Raw genomic sequence first — 13969 nt, 5'->3', positions numbered from 1 at the left:
CTGCCCCTGGACCTCAACCTGCACTCTTTACGGGTGAAGCCATATCTCTTGACGTGGTCTCCTTCATGGTGGGATAGCTCAGCCTGTATCCCATTTTCCCATCAGTCAGAGTCAGATTGGCAAAATTCATTCACAATTGGCAGAAGCCAACATTAGCTGTGGCATTGGATCTGATCTTTCCAAAGCAGAATTGCATCTGAGAGATCAAGCAGTGGTGGAGATGGAGGCAAAGGAAGCTATTTCCAGATCACACCTATGCCAGTGTGACAAAGTCTTCCACCCAGTAATAAACTCCAGAGAGTTCTATGAGTGCCTAGGATACCACCACTTTAAGATGGAGGGTATTCACTTCCACAGTGACATTTTATCTGTGGGGGACTGGATTGTGCACCTGGACCTCAAGCGTATGTACTTGACAATCCGCGAACCACACTGCAGATTTCTGCAATTCATCTGGAAACATGAGGTAATTAAATTTAAGGCTCTCCCCTTCGGGCTTTCGACTGCATCATTATGTTTCATGACGAATATAAAACTGGTGATGGAATCACTCGGAGCACAGGACTTCCCCCTCATTGCATACTTTGATGACATTCACATAGTGCGCATTTTGTCTTTTCTCAGGGTGGGACATTTGGGAATACAGCGTGAAGGACTTCAAGTCCAAACCTGCATTGGGGGTCCCAGGAGGCGGCCCCTTCCCATCTGCTGTAACACCTGAGCGCCACAAAATTCATTTTTCCAGTGGCAACGGAACATCTGTGAGCACACTGTGAGGGACTTCAAGTCCAAGCCTGCATTGGTGGTTCCAGGAGGCGACCCATTCCCACCTGCAGCAACACCTGAGTGCTACAAAGTGCATTTCGCCTTCCTGCGGTGCAGGACATATGTGAGCACAACGTGAGGGACTTCGAGTCGCAGCCTTCAATGGAGGTGTTAGAAGGTGGCCCCTGCCTATCTGCAGCAGCACCTGAGTGCTACAAAGCAAATTTGGGGGGTCATTACGACCCTGGCGGTCGGCGGAGAAGCGGCGGTCTTACCGCCAACAGGCTGGCGGTAAAACTTTTGAAATTATGACCATGGCGGTTACCGCCATGGTCATCTGCCACTTCTCAGTTCCACCCGCCAGGGCGGAGACGACCGCTGGGCTGGAGACCTGGGTCTCTAGCCCGGCGGTCGTCACAATACCGCCGGCGGTATTATGACCCGGCTGACCGCCATGGATTTCATGGAGTTTGGAACCGCCATGAAATCCATGGCAGTAAGCACTATCAGTGCCAGGGAATTCCTTCTCTGGCACTGATAGGGGTCTCCCCTACCCCCCACCCCCACCCAGAGTCCTTCCCCTACACCCCCCACCACCCCTGCCACTCCCAAAGGTGGAAGGACCCCCCTCCCCACCCCTACCCCAACATCACTTTACACATAAACACCCGACACGCACGCATGCACCACCAACACACATACCAACATACATGCCAACTGCCACACACACAGTCATACACGCACACCCTCATTCAGACATACACGCACACATCCATACAGACATACATACAGACAGACACGCACTCATTGCCAAACACACAACACCCGGCATGCATACACGCACTTGCACACCCCCTCTACATACACACACGCACACCCCCATGCACGCACACAACACACAATACCCCCCCACCCCCTCCCCTAACAGACGATCAACTTACCTGGTCCGTTGATCCTCTGGGAGGGGACGGGATCCATGGGTGCTGCTCCGCCACCACCACACCGTCAACAGAACACCGCCACACCGAATCACAGGACGTTATTCGGTGGGCGTTGTTCTGTTGACGTGGCAGTGGAGCAACCTCCACTTCCCCGCCGCCCGCCAGTATGGCTGCTGGCGGCTCTCTGTCCAAAAAAGGACGGAGGGCTGCCAGCAGTCATAATACGCCGAGCGGAAAACCGCCACCACTGGCGGTCTTCAGCACGGCGGTCCCTCAGCGGTCTTGTCACAAGACCGCCGATGTCAAAATGACCCCCTAAATCTTTTCACAGTGTCGGACGGGCATGGGCCATCCCCAAGCAAAGCCTGGGCCAAGGGCCGGCCCATCCTGTTCCAGTGAGCAACAGGAAGAGACAGGGCAGGGCTGCCACCTTTGGTTCGGATCTTTGGTACCCTACGATCTTGCAGTAATGCTGGTCTATTACTATTGCCCTGTGAGGAGGAGGCTGGAAGCTGTTGGACCATTTCCCATTGAGGACGTTTTATCAATGAAAACCACTGAATGAGTAAGGGCAAAGCAGTGGATCAGCTTCATGGTAAACAAAAGAAGAGCTTAAAGACTGTCCCTTCTGGGGTGTGTTTTAAAGCCGTCATCTATCATAATGCTAGAAGACATTGACACTCTCATTGAAGAAGTGGAGGCCTTCACAGTGGGGCATACGCCTTGGGAAGGTGGGAACCACCGCAAGGTGGATGGGAAGTTAGCTCTCCTCCCCAAATCAATCCAGAGCTGATACAGTCAAACTAAACCAGCTGGAGTCATCCCAGAGAGACTCCACAAATGGCACTTTCAATCAGGGGCATGTTCCTTCAGAGCTGGTTATTGTCTGCTCTAATAGATATGCGGTATTGTCTGACAAGCTACAGAGCTCCTTAGATGAAGGGAGTGCCAAGGGGGAATGACAGGGAAGGGTGTATACCAGAGAAAGATTGTGGCATTTGTAGAGTAGGAGATGCAGAGGTAGGCCCCAATGAGGGAGTGGTCCTGTTTTGGGTTATATCTCTGGTTAAAGGGCTACAGGATGAGGTAATGGAGCTAAGGGCTCAACTGGTGTCCGTCCGTGTTGGGTGAAGTTGAGAATTTTAAATTACCAAAGGTGGCCATGAGTAAATGGCAGGGCCCCCGCCCCTTGATGAATAGCGCTTATTCCAGATTGATAGCTGACCAAAATATAAGGAGAGACTACCCTGTAGTAACACGTTTTCCACTCACCCAAGTCCCCCATGTAGTACAACCTAATACTAACCCAAGCTCCCAGTTTCTCTACACTAGAAGATTCCATCATGGCCCTTGCAGGACTCATGACCAAATTGAGGGTAGTAAGAGTGATGGTAGGAATGAAAGGGAGTGGGACAAGGATGGGTGTGCATCTGCACAAGGAGACCTAAGGAAGTTGTATGTGAATGGTACGGATCAGGGTGGAAGAGATTGAATAGCGTCCTTACAGTAAATGTTCCAAAGCTTGCTCAGGGGGCTAAGGAGGATGAGTTGTCACTAACAAAAAAATGTATACAAATTATAAGGCACGTTAGGAGCTGCTATTCTATCACTAGGGCTGGTATTGTGTTTGTTAAAAGACTACATGACTCATTCCGCTCTAGGGGCGATACTGATTGTGTCGAGATTGGTTTGAAAAGTGCTTAGATGGTAGGTTGCTGGTGTGGTTGGAGCAGCAGAAAAGGTCCCCAAAAGTCTAAACCCTTGCAGTTTAAGTTTAAAAGCACATCTCATTAAGTTTTCCCACCATGCGATTCTGGCATAGTTCCTGCTATAACGCGGCCCAATAACGATTGTGGGCTGTTGCAGGTTGACTGACTCAGGGCTAGTAATCACTCCTCACCCACCAATTATAAGGTTTTTCCTAATGGGCATGGTGTGTGTACTAGTGGTCATGACCTTTGTTAGTTCGTTAGGTTGGTTAAGGTTGGTTGGTTAGGGTGGCAAACGATCCTCAGGTAAGGACTGCAGGTAACATCAGCATTCTATCTTGGAGTGTAGCTGGGCTGAGCTCCAAAGTGGGTGATGAAGAGTAGGAAGCTTTTATTGCCCAATTTGATGTCTGTTTGCTGCTGCGGAGACCTGACAAATGGACCCTATCTAGAGACCTTACTATATTAGCTTCTTCATGCCTGCAACTACTGCGGGAAAGGGGCACTCCTCTGGAGGTTTGATGGTATGGATTTGCACTTCTCTTAATGTAATAACGAGTTCCGTATATGTTCCATTTTCAGATATTCAGTGTAATAAATTAACCGGGCCAAATGACACTGAATTCTTAATGTATAATGTTTACAACAGGGGGTTCAGAGGTGGTAGAGAAACCACTACCCTCAAGCAATTGAGGGCTCATAGAGAACAACATGCAGTATTTGACAATGTTATTATTTCAGAGGATTTCAATACCACCTATGAACCCATTGATGGTCAAGAGTTTACAGAGAAAGAAGACTAGGAGTGAGGGTTCCCACTCTTAATATCCCATCCGTGAAAAAATTGAAATAGTTTGCCTATCAATTGCTCTCCTTTTCACCCGTGCATGGGTTGAGGGCTTGCAATGGCCGTACTTGGTCAGATTTGCAGGCAGCCCACACTTCTAACAGATTGAAACACACTAGTAGAATCAATTATATTTTGCTCACCTTGCCCTTATGGGAATTTGTGGGCGACGGTAGGATTGTAAGTAGGATCGATAGTGATCTTAATTGCATTTTATGCAAACTGACTAACCTGCTGGAGCACCGACATCAAATCTTCGTATCTGGATCTGTAATATGATTCCCTCCAATGATAAATTTAGGCTCATACGAGATTGTATCTCATCCAGGCTGGATGTTAGGGCGTGGATTGAAAATGTTGTTATAATGGCTATTGGAACTTTGAAAGCATATTTATCCAGGCAACCTCGATCACATGATGTCATGGCGATACACAATAACCTATTTTCCTTTGAGGGGAGTGTTTTGTACAGAGATTCTATCATCATAAGCCCCGGGGGAATGCCACAGTTACCCCAAAGTGGTTTACTAGGGATTGTCTGATTGCCAAGCAGGATTGTGGAGACTGGAGATCCTGTATGTTTCAGGCGGAAAAGGAAAGAATACAACTTGATCCGGGCAAAGCCTGCACTAATTGGGAAAGCCAGGTGTCGGATGAGCTCTATGAAAGCGGATTTCGAGGGACTGCAAACGGTTCTGGAACCTCATAGCTAATAGGGGCACATGTCCCAGACGTTCTGTTTCTAGCTCCATCCAGGCGGAAACTTGCACAAAGCACTTTTCAGATTTGTTCCAGCTTTCACTGAGACGGACTGCACACCGGAAGATCTGGGGCTACAGGTTTCCTCACCATCACTTAGATTTGAGAGAGAGGAAACATTATCTGCCGGTAGTTGTGTTGCCCTGGGGAAAGTGGCAGGGCCAGATGGGATCCTAGGTGACCTTTTGCAACAGGATCCAGAGACATGGGCAACATATATGAATTTGTGATCTAACACAATTCTAGAGGGGTCTAAGATCCTGGAGAGCTGGAAGGCAGCCAAGATAGTTCTTAGCTATAAAAAGGGCTGTAGAGACTCTCCTTTAAAATGCAGACCTATTAGTCTGATTGATGTTATTCAGAAAGTCTTTCGATGGCAGGTCCTAGATAGGCTGCAGGGCATGAAAGATGAAGCTGGTGCTCTTTCTAACTGCTTTCAGACAGACATTAGCACCATCGACCAGGTCTTAAGTCTGCATTTGTCCTGGACCCACATTCCCACTTGTGGGCAGTCCTAAAGGGCATTGGGTTTCCAGAGGATCTATTAAGTATCCTGATGAGATTATATCTTGATACCTATGCGCAGTTTCAGTGGGGTCTCTCAGGGGAGTTAACGGGTCCTCTAGCAATCCTCAAGGGGTTTCGGCAGGGTTGTGTCCTTGCCCCTACTCTGTTTTCCTCTTTATCTAAACGATGTGGTGAATTCCCTTTCTAACTGTAACTTTGATGTTCCTAAAAATGGAGCGATTCCCCTGCTTTTATTCGCAAATTACACTTTATTGGTGTCAAAAACCACAGTGGGTCTCCAGGAACTGGTTGATCATTTTGAGGCCTTTTGCAGGGAGAGAGGACTGATAATAAACCACTCTAAAACCAAGTTTATGGCCTTCAACCCGCACAAGTCCCTTAAAGCAACCATAAGACTTCAGGGGAAGGATCTTGAAAGAGTGTCCGAATTTGACTATTTGGGTGTTAGGCTCGCCAGTAGTATGCAGTGGTCATCTCAGATAAACAATAGCAGTATGAATCTATCCCATCACGCAGCAGCAATACAAAGGATGCTTCAAGTCTCAAAATCTAAGCAGATATCCCCTGCACTTAAAGTTTATAGCGCTAAGGCTGAAGGTGGTGCTTGTATGGAGCAGAGCTATGGGGCAGACCAGATTCAGAAAAACAAGTTTTTCAATATAGTATTAGCAGTTTACTGGAACATAGTTAATTTTTCCAAGTTTTTTGTGAATAATATTTTGTGTATATATTATCTAGTGACGGTCGCCCCTACGTATTTCTAGTTAGGACCTAGAATCTATATGAAAAACATTTTTTACTTGCCTATATCTTTGGCGCCACTTGATGAATCTTCATGAAACTTCCAAAAATATTTGCCAGTCAGGTCAGCTGCTGTCTGGAAAGTTTTGGGGTGATCCGTTTGGGTGGGGGGGGGCGAGAAAAAGAGGGGTCCCAAAACATGTTTTCTCCGTTAATTTTTCCATAGGGATTTTGAACAGTGAAACTGAATAGTGAAACTACAAGAGGGAATTACATCACATTTGGCAGAAAGTTGGATCCTGGTCCAGAAAGTGTGCTTTTTTGTTTTGGTGTAATTCTGTTCAGTAGTTTTTGAGAAATTAAGGAGAAACAAATTTGTACACCTGGGGACGCAAAAGATTTGCGACCCCTCCCGATCTTGTGCTGAGATCTGATTGGCTGACAGCACTTCAACAAGAAAGCCGTTGAAGTGTTGGCTGCCATCTTGGCAGAACCCGAATCACAGAAAAGAGGTAAAAAATAAAGAAAAGGGGCCAGGGGATGAACACCCTGACCCCTTAGATCTGGTGTAACTATAACTCATGCCCTAAGGTAACTATAAGTCAAGTGCTCACCAGGCACTGCCAATTACCCCACAAATTATGGCACTCATGGCATCTTTGATAACATCATTGATCATATCAATGTAATATTTACAGTAACGTTTTTGATGAAAAAATGTGCATGGCAGGGGCGCGAGTTATAGTTACCTTAGAGCACGAGTTATAGATACTTGAGGTAATTTTAACTACAACTGGTGAATTCCTATAGTTTTGTACGTTTAAAATGGGAGCCTAACTACAATGTCACTATTGACTTTGTTTTTTTAGGTGAATTTCTATGGTTTTTATTCATTCTATTTCCTAACTATAATGTCCCTGTAATCTTTGTTTTTTTCAGTGAATATATCTATCTATCTATCTATCTATCTATCTATCTATCTATCTATCTATCTATCTATCTATCTATATATATATATATATATATATATATATATGAATGATGAAGTATTTACATTACTCCTGTGTAACACCACTGTACTGCAATGCCTATGCCCATCTTCACACGTTGGAGCCCGGAGGAGCTTGGAGGAAGGTAGGCTGGGCTACCTTATTGGACCTCTGGGCCACCCCCACCACTGTCCCCCTCATTTAAAAGTATTGGTGAACACCTTCAAGTCTCCTAGATTCATCCTACTTGCAACGCTATTGCCAAGCTATCATCTAAGTGCTCCCCCACATGCTTCTGAAGCCCTGGCTGTCATCTGTTTTAAATACATGCATCATACTCACTGCCTTCATTAGCTTTATATGCTTTTGACATAGGAGTTGCCTGATCATGGGAAAATGAAAGGCTGCGAAGGGGGGCTCGGTGGCAGCGAGACCCAAGAAGTCAAAGAAATCACAGAAAGCTGCTGGAGCTGCCAGCACCACCATCAACATCCTAACCATCATCACTCTAACCACCACCACCCTCACCACCACTACACCACCATAATCACCATCGTACTACCACAATATTTCCACAACACCCTAAGCACCTCCTCCCAACTAACCACCAACACTGATCCTAACCATACCAACCCTAACCATCACACCCATTATCCTAATTTCCCTCACAAATACCGCCCCTACTAACCTACAACGACTCTGATCACAACTCTAAACACCACCAACACACTAACCATGACCTTCACCCTAACCAACACGATCCTAGCCACCACCACCCTAAGCATCACCAACAAAGCTACCATCACCCAAACCACCATCACCCTACCACCATCCTCACTACAACAACCTTATACCACTACCACCTTAACTGCCACCCCACGTTAACCACAGGCCTAGCTACCAACACTCCACCAAAACCACCACCAACACCGTAACCACTATCACTTTAAACACCATCACCACCCAAACCACCAACCTAACCACTGCCACACTAACCACCACTCTAAGCATCACCACCCAAACTGCAACCCTAACCACAGCCACCTTAGCCACCTCCCTATCAACACCCTCAACACTACAACCCTAACCACCAACACCACCCTTACCACCTCAACCCTACCCTAACCACAATTCCCACCCTACCATAACCACCACCCTAACTACCAATACTCTAGTGTATCCACTAACACCATAACCACCACCACCATGCTAACTACTACCACCACTCTAACTAGCAACCCCACCCTTACTGCCATCACCCTAACCACCATCATTCTAACTCCCATCACCCTACTCACCACAGTAACCACCACTACCCTAGCCACCATTATTCCACTGCCTTACCAATGCCACAATAACCATATCATCACCCTAATAACCACCCTACCCACCACCCTCACCACACCACCCCACAGCCACCATTTTAATCACAACCCTAACCACCAGTACCATCTAACCACTACCACCACCCCACCCTACCGTAACACCACTTTGCTAACCAACATTCCACCCAAACCACCACCACCCGAACTACCACCTGCACCATAGCCATACTCACTACTACCACCCTACCACCATAACTACTGTCACTCTAACCACTACCACCACAACCACCACCTGCATATCTACTAGCACCACTGTAACCATCCCCCTAACCACAGCTACCACCTACCGTAACCGTCACAGCCACCCTAACCACCATCATAACCACCTCTACCAACATTACTATGACCACGATTACCCTAACCACCCTCATGTCTCCACTCTAACCACAACCTCATCCTAACAATCTTGTCTTACCTTGTGTACTTCTCTTCGCCCCATCACTACACCCTATGTTGCTTTCGCCTATGTGTTTCACCTTAATGGACCTCCATGTTGTGCTTGCCTGTGTACTTTTTAATCCATGCCTTGCTTCCTCGTCTGTGTGCTTCTCCCCTATTCCACGCTGTGCTCTCTCTCGCCCATGTGCTTCTGTTTTCCCATGCTTCATGTTGCTCTCTCTGGCCATGCTGGGTGCATGCACCTACAAAATGACACAGCATCTCCGTTAAAGAGACTTGTTAGGACCGGCCTAGAGACAGCTTTAGCTATTTTGCTCGACTTACGTTTTCAGAAACAAAATCATAACTAAAAATAACATAGGTATATAAATTCATAGGGAAGTTGTCAGTCAGTGGTCCTCTCTCTTGGTCTGTTCAGCTGTCATTCATATTTTGTTTCTGCCCAATACCATCATACACCATAAGGCAATAGCTCAGCCTACTTTAGCCATTGGCTCTTCTCATTGTGAGTGAGGGCAAATCGCCTCTGCACGTGTGTGTATACACAACAGCAAATTCATCACTTCAGTGCCAGAACTACGAAGCCATTATCTCTTTTCATGTATTTTTTGTTTTTGTTTCACATTTTTGACCTCGTCTATGCTTTTTGGTGGTGTAACTGTATTTTTTGTGTTAGCCTCAGCAGCTCCCAACACGCTACTACTGCCTACTTGCTTTAGAGATTATTTTCCTTTGTAACCAAAGCAGCTCTCTTCACATATGTAGCATTACTGTGACCGCATTGGAGCAAGTACAAGCTATAGTGCAGAGGTAGTTTCTTCTCCTTGAAAATAATAGCTTGTTCCTATTAAGTGCTAGGAGATGTTTCGTGAAGTTGCTGGGTACATTTTTATTATATAAAAAAAACTTTCATTTTTATATCATTGCTTCCTGGGAAGATTGTGTTGTTTGTGGAAGCGTCTCCTAAACAAAAACAAAAATGCATTTTTCTTTGATGAAAGGCTGGCAGCTGTTGATTGCTTGCTTCAGCTCTCTAGCATTTTTTCCTTTGGTTTCTCGCTAGCATCCGGAAGCTGTCCCTTGACACCGATGATATTGTTGTGAAGAGATCCTAATTTGCAGAAATTATGCGGCAGTGACTGTGCCTGGGAAACAACAGCTTGTTGTTGCGTGTTCTCTGGAGAGGCGTTTCCTGTAATTAATTTATTTTTTTTATTACGCAAAGTGACTTCTCATTTTCAAATCAATTCCCTTGTAAATAGTCCTCTGCTTTTGGATGCCCCTCATTAAAAAAAAACAAATTGCAGAACGCCAAAGAGGTCGTCACGCCCTGCTCCGCCCTATGCGTTTTGTTGGTGAACACAGATTTGCATTTATAACGAAGGGCTGGTACTTGCCGCATGAGAAGCTGACAAATGACATTGATATATGGATGAAGGAGCAGATCTATCACAAAGCGTGGGACCGTCTCATTAACAGGTACGCTCAAACAGGGCTCAGCAGTGGCTCTATTTTTACGATCAGTAAGGTTTGCAGGCACATCCTGTTGCCTGATGACTATAATACATGGAGAGCTTTCCTAACATTCCAACAGATACAGTGGCCTAACAAAACATTAGTGGGCACTGTGAGGGCCACTCCATATACAATCACCAGACCACCTGCCGTTTTAAAACACCTTATCCCTGCAATTTACTCCTAAGAAGTCTCAGGAGTTTCATTAATCTACATAGCTTCAATGACACCCACATGCCCTGAAGTCAGTCAGCAGTCTCCAGTTGTGCTACTGGTGTGCAAAATGAAGGTTTGGGGCTGACCGATATAAAAGCTTATACCAAGGCATCCACTATGAAAAATGTCTTCAGGGGCTTGATTTTTGGTTGAATCGATCTTTATTGATTTGGTGACAGCATTTAACAATGAGAAACAGCAGCAACAGTCGTCCCAGACTCAGAGCTACAATGTATGTGCTCATAAATATACATATATCAACATCATGAAACATTTAGGCCCATATTTATACTTTTTAGCGCCGCTTTTGCGTCACAAAAATGACGCAAATGTTGCGCTAAAAAAGTATAAATATGGGCCTTAGACTTCCATATAACTCCCACACACCCTCCCCCAAATTCAGGGGCTTACTTTGTGTGCAGAAATGAATGGAAACTGGGTTTCCTTCCTTCTGCAATTTGTATTTTACTTTTTATAGACCCATAGTGCACTCTGTGTGATACCACCCATGTCCCACTGGTAAAGAAAAACTTTCTGGCTGGGATGAGATATTAGCTCATAGCTAAGGTGCCTAGGACACACGCTTGCCTAGCAATTTACCGAATTAAACGATCTTCGGCTGGTCAAAGTAGCTTCTAATATCTTGGATGACTCGTGCTCTAACTGGGATTGCTTAGAGGACATTCAGTTTGACGTTAAGCTATAAATACATATCCATATCCTAATGTTTAAGTCGGTATCCATTCAAAGGTTTGGGGAAGAGATGGCTCGATTTTTTTAAAAATGGTGCCAAACTGTGACCTTTAACAGACTATTTTTAAAACGAAATAGCTAATAATGCTTAGGTTTTATATATTGTTCTAAAGGGATGCTCATGGCACGTCATTACATCAGGGTGTGCCACAGCACCCATGAGCAGTATTTGTCGGTGTCCATTAACCTATATGCATCCTTCAGAAAATGTTATATTCAATGAAAACACTGACTCCATAAAAGACTAATGTTTACACCCCATAAGATGCGGTATCTGCTTCTCTGTGCCCATTACTTTTCTCTTGCAGCATGTTAAGCCTCAAAATGTGTGTGGCAGAAAATAGGATTACATTAGATTTTGATATTCTAGTATAGAAGCACATCTGGTTGTATTCTATTTGCATGCAGACACATTTATTTATGCAATACAATATTCCAGAGTGCTACCGATATGTATGTGTGCTTCTCCGATGTTTCATTATGCTGTTCAAATTCTTCATATGTGCTAGTCATGACACAATGGCCAGTGTGTCAAACAAACTTCATATGTGCTACTCATAACATAATGGCCAGTGAGTCAAACAATCTGTTAAGAGTTCTACGCAGTTAACAAAGTGATGCTCAGTGTACCAGTGGTGCTGCTAGAATATGTTTTGGCTGCGGTTCGTATCTGAGCCTGCTCAAGATTGCATGGTCACTGCCTGTAGCATTGTACCCTTGTGGTACAGTTCTTACAGGTATGCAGCAGTTTGATCCATGGGTTTCAGCTACTGCCATGGTGCCATTCTGCACATTACCCTACAGCAGCATACAGTTATATATAAGCTACCTTTCACCATGAAGTCACTGCGAATTTTAATTACACTAGAATAGTTGTATCATTTTTGGAAGCCTGTATTAGGTTTGTTATTTGAAACTCCTGAAATGTTGCCATGTTGCATGATTACGCTGCCTTCCATGGCAAAATTGGTTAAGCAAAATATATGGTATATTGTGGTCAAAGATTTTACATCAGTTAGTTCCACAGTGAGTACATACATTGGTCAACATGATTTATTTTGCTTTTGAATAGTGTAATAATCTCCACTGTCATGACTGGACATAGATTGTGCATAAATGTTAGCCATAAACATGAAAGAAAACATACAAAACAAAAAAGAAAAGTAATAGCCAATTCCTGCATACAACAAGATAAATGTGCCAACTAGAATCTTCCTTGGGTTTTCCAGCTGATTTGAGAAATCTGACTGCACTCCTTATTTATAATACGATCCACATGGGAGGTGGTCCTTTCAGTGGTCTCACATAGAGGACAATCCTGTACTCTGTTTTTTAGATGTGTGTCCACAGCAATACCAGATGTGTTAAAGATTTGGATGACTCCTTCAAAAGAAATTGTTGACGCGTTTCGGCTCTCTTATTGTCGCCCTCCTCAGGAAAATGAAAGAACGAAGAACCTATCAATTAGATAATGAATACATTGTAACAAAGTTAAAAAAAAGGTGCTTGTAATGTTTATGCACTGCAGATTTAAAAACCAGGTACAGGTACCTTAAAATATACAACTTGTACGGCCAATCAGAAAAAAGCCTTTCATTAAAAATGTGTGTTGTCAATTGTTATCACGACATTTATTGAGTGGTGGTGGGGTGGAGGGGAAGGGGGAAGCTATCATGCAGCCCCAGCTTAGAATGTACAAAACCGATTGAAGGAGGGGTGTTATTAATGGAGGCTGGGGTGGATGTTTCATTCTCATCATTTGTCTGGGCAACAGCGGGGCCAACCTATGGGCCAGCAGTCTTGGTCTGTTCCATCGTCACCGTTGTGTAGATGAGGGTGTGCTGGGTCTGCATGTGAGTCCACCAGGTGATGTGTGGATACTTAAAGGTAGTGCTTAACTTGCTTTAAAAGTATGCATGTGGAAGGCGCAAATACGTCAATGCTGCATCACCATCCTCATACTTTCTTAATGCTTGTCCCCATCTCTCACTCTCTTTTCTGTCTCCATTGTATATACTCTCTCATTTTCTCCATGCAGACACTTTATATTTTCTCATTTGTTTTCTCTTATCTTTTCTCGTTCTCTAACCCGCTCCTTCCCCTACCTCACTCTCTCTCACTCCCTTTCCAATTTTCCTCATCTTTCCCAGCTGCTCCTCACTTTCCATATCAGACATTCTCTCCTCCCTTCATATCTCTTCAACTCACTTTCTCCCTCTATTTTTGCTTCTATTTCCCTTACTCTCTTACTCTTTCTTCCCATATCTTTTGATTTTCAGACTCTCTCTTTGCTCGGTATCGTCTCCCCCCCCCTTCCATACTCTCAGTTCATACACATGCACTCTCCCCCTTCTTCTGACTTCCCTACTCTTTTTTTCTTTCTTATGCTATCACATGGCAGTTTTTAAAAACAGTGACTATG

Source organism: Pleurodeles waltl, chromosome 4_2 (genome assembly GCF_031143425.1).
Source record: "Pleurodeles waltl isolate 20211129_DDA chromosome 4_2, aPleWal1.hap1.20221129, whole genome shotgun sequence".
Classification (NCBI taxonomy): Eukaryota; Metazoa; Chordata; class Amphibia; order Caudata; family Salamandridae; genus Pleurodeles; species Pleurodeles waltl.
This window is presented reverse-complemented; position numbering follows the sequence as displayed.